Here is a 3,767-nt window from a genome sequence, read left to right as displayed (position 1 = left end):
ACGTGGGTGCAGGGGCACAAACCACTTGGAACATCTTCCACTGCATTCCTAGGCCATAGCAGAAAGCTGAATCAGAAGAGGAGCAGCTGCGACAGGAACCAGCGCCCATTTGGGATGATGGTGCTACACCACAACACTGGTCCCTCTTTGACGGTTTTGAAGTGGTTCTTTTGCCTTGTTAAAGAGCACACTTTTTTTTCACTATCCAGAGACAATAACTAAGCAACTGTTTCAGAAGATAAAATTCCTCACCCTCACCTCATTTCAGATAGCTAGACCAAAAGCTGAAGACAAATTTGTTCATGGTCTAGACTGGAACATGTATGTGCTGCACTTGCTCAAGAAGGAAGTGGGTAACTCATCAGAAGAGCTTCAGAGTCTAATTAATATGTATCATCAAGAAATAGGAAATATGTAGGGCAGTGGATCTTAAAGGCATTGATCTATTGAGGCAGGTGAGAAATACAAGGCTGCTTTGGAACAGGCTCCTGTTACTGGAAAAGGATCCCTGGAACCACCCATAATATGCTGTTTGGAAGGTTCTTTGATGCTGGCAATACATGAAAGTCCATTGTAGATGATCCTGGTAGATACTGGAATGCTTAGGTAGACTGCTAGGCTCAGAGAGATGGGTGTTCTGGAATTAGTTTTTTATATAAGTCCAGGGAAGCCACCAGCCTACTCATTGCACTTAAGGGTCCAAAAGACACTACCTTTTGTAAAGCAATAAAGAATGTACCAATGAAGTTGACCTCAATGATTGAGAAGCTCAAGAATGCCGTCTTCCTGAGGCTAGGGCAGATAGTAGGCTAAAATCCTAGAGTTGGGTCATCTGGTGTCAGAGGAAAGGTGGGATTCCAGAATTACAAAGCCCAGGTGGTGGCACTTAATGGTGAAAAAAAAAGTCAGTCTAATCTCTGCTGTAGGCAACAAAGTTTAAATGCTAACCAGAGAGCTTTGAGTTTGTAGACTCTGTAGTGATAAAATACTGATAAAATACAATGGCGTTCCCAGAGGTGAGTCAATGAGGATATTTCCTGGATTTTATCATCAAAAAACCAGCAAGATGGGACCAGTGCAGTGGCTCACGTGGTTAATCCTCCACCTGTGGTGCCAGCATCCCATATGGGCACCAGGTTCTAGTCCCAGCTGCTCCTCTTCCAGTCCAGCTCTCTGCTGTGGCCCAGGAGGGCAGTGGAGGATGGCCCAAGTGCTTGGGCCCCTGTACCCTCATGGGAGACCAGGAGGAAGCTCCTGGCTCCTGGCTTCCAATTGGCGCAGTGCTGGCCATTGTGGCCGACTGGGAAGTGCACCCACGAATGGAAGACCTCTCTCTCTCTCTTTCTCTCTCTCTCTCTCTCTCTGCCTCTCCTTCTCTCTGTGCAATCCAACTTTCAAATAAATAAATAAATCTTTAAAAAAAAAAAAAAACAAACAAAAAACCAGCAAGAGCAAGTGAACCAATGACCGATGTCAGCTATCAAATGGACTATCACAATCCATCTACTTTACTCAGTATTGAGCTAGTTCTTAGTTCCAGGGCCTAGCGTGGGCTGTCCAACAACAGAGTAAGCAAATATAATAAATATTTTCCAATAATTTCTCAAAGGGAATTGTTGTTACAGTTTCTGTGGGGAAGGAAAATGCTAAGAGGTAATCAAGATACAAGAAAATCCCCAAAGACATCACGTTGCCCATATCACTTGAAGGTTAGGTTTAAAGATCTTATCCCAAGTTCATACCACAGCTCATGCATTGGATCCATAATGAATCTCCATCATTTCCAACTTCCTTAGTAAATGCTTAGTATCAGGAATAACGCTGCTCTGTGAACTTGTTATGTTGAATATTATGTCATTCTTATAGTAAGGAAAACTCAAGTGAACATCACTTTCTGTGCTTTGAATGTTTGTGTCCTCTCTAAACTTGTGTTTTGACACCAAATCCCCCTACCAATAGTATTAGGAGGTAGGGATTTGGGGAGGTGATTAGGTCATGGAGACAGATACCTCATGATGGAATTAGTGCCCTTAAAATGAGGTCACTCCTCTTCCATCATGGAAGGACACAGAGAGAAGGCACCACTTACGAACAAGGAAATGGGCACTCAGAAGACTTGGAATCTTCTCAAGCCTTGATCTTGGGCTACCAACTCTCTGGGACTGTGAGAAATAATTGTCTGTTGTTTATAAATTGTGCATTCCATAATGTTTTGTTGTTAAAACCTGAATCAACTCCCCCTCCAATCACAATGCTAAATGTGAAGCAATATTGCATTTGGAGTGCAACAGGAGAGATTACTGCCGCCCTGAAAGACTTAAAGCATGCAGAGGTAGTTGTTCCCATTACATCCTCATTTTAGACACTGGAGTAACTCCTCTAATAACTGGTTGAATTAATGCAATTGAGAGTATGCTATTATAAAATTCATCAAGTGATAGTTCCAATCACAGTTTTCTAAAATAGTAACTGGACTTTGAGTATCGGACAAGAACACACTGTTCTCACACTTCATCCCTGTATAAAGGAAGCCCCCCTTTTGGCTCTCTGAACACCACCATGGTGGTTGGCAAGAACAAGCACCTTACAAAAGGTGAGAAAAAGGAAGCTAAGAGGAAAGTGGTGGACCCATTTTCTGAGAAGGATTGGGATGATGTGAAAGCACCTGCTATGTTCAACATAAGAAATATTGGAAAAACACCAGTCAGTCAAGAAAACTCAGGGAACCAAGATTGCATCTGATCGTCTCAAGGGTCATGTTTCTGAAGTGAGTCTTGCTGACCTGCAGAATGATGAAGTTACATTTAGAAAATTCAAGCTGATTACTGAGGACGTTCTGAGGACGTTCAGTGCAAGAGCTATCTGACTAACTTTCACGGCATGGATCTTACCCATGACAACTTGTGTTCCATGGTCAAAAAATGACAGACCATGATGGAAGCTCATGTTGATGTCAGCACTACCAGTGGTTATCTGCTTCATCTGTTCTGCGTTGGCTTCACTAAAAACCGCAGCAACCCGGTACAGAGGACTTCCTATGCTCAGCACCAACAGGTCCTCCAAACCCGGAAGTTGATGGGAATCATTACATGGGAGGTGCAAACAAATGACTTGAAAGAAGTAGTCTATAAATTGATTCCAGACAGCACTGGAAAAGAAATAGAGAAGGTTTGCCAATTTATCCTGTCCATATGTCTTCATTAGAAAAAGTTAAGTATGTCGAAGAAGCCCAATTTTGAATTGGGAAAACTCATGGAGTTTCATGGTGAAGGTAGTAGTTTCAGAAAAGCCAGAGGGGCTGAGACAGGTGCTAAAGTTCATTGAGCTGATGGATATGAACCCCCATCCAAGGTTCTATTTAAAACTTAGGCTGGAATAGTGACAAATAAAAAGTCCTATTTGTAACAAAAAAAAAGGAAGCCCAAAAAGATGTATTCAGGGATTTATCATCTACACTGACAGTGCCTCCCACAGTATATAAACTCTGGATATAGGTAACGATATACTTGGACTCACAGCCTAATTTGGATGTGCATGAATTTGAGCTGGTAGCACAGGCCAGTGGCCACACTGTTGCACTCCTATTCTGTCTCAAGTGCTCCACACTCAGTTCTGCTTGTGCCCAATGACTTCTGTATCTCAGCCTGAGCAACTCTTGAGCAAATCTGCCCTCAATGAGACAGGCTATCTGCATATGCATCCACACCATCTGTCAGAAGGTCCCTGTTCACTAGTTGTAACCGGCTTCCTCACTCCCTGCCTCTTTT

At 42.8% G+C, this 3,767-nt stretch overlaps 1 pseudogene; it reads left to right on the top strand.

Moving 5' to 3' along the window:
* The first annotated feature begins 2,559 nt into the window (after positions 1-2,559).
* On the top strand, positions 2,560-3,369 carry LOC100341470 (small ribosomal subunit protein eS1-like; annotated as a pseudogene).
* The last annotated feature ends 398 nt before the right edge of the window (positions 3,370-3,767 follow it).

Source organism: Oryctolagus cuniculus, chromosome 13 (genome assembly GCF_964237555.1).
Source record: "Oryctolagus cuniculus chromosome 13, mOryCun1.1, whole genome shotgun sequence".
Classification (NCBI taxonomy): Eukaryota; Metazoa; Chordata; class Mammalia; order Lagomorpha; family Leporidae; genus Oryctolagus; species Oryctolagus cuniculus.
This window is presented reverse-complemented; position numbering and strand designations above follow the sequence as displayed.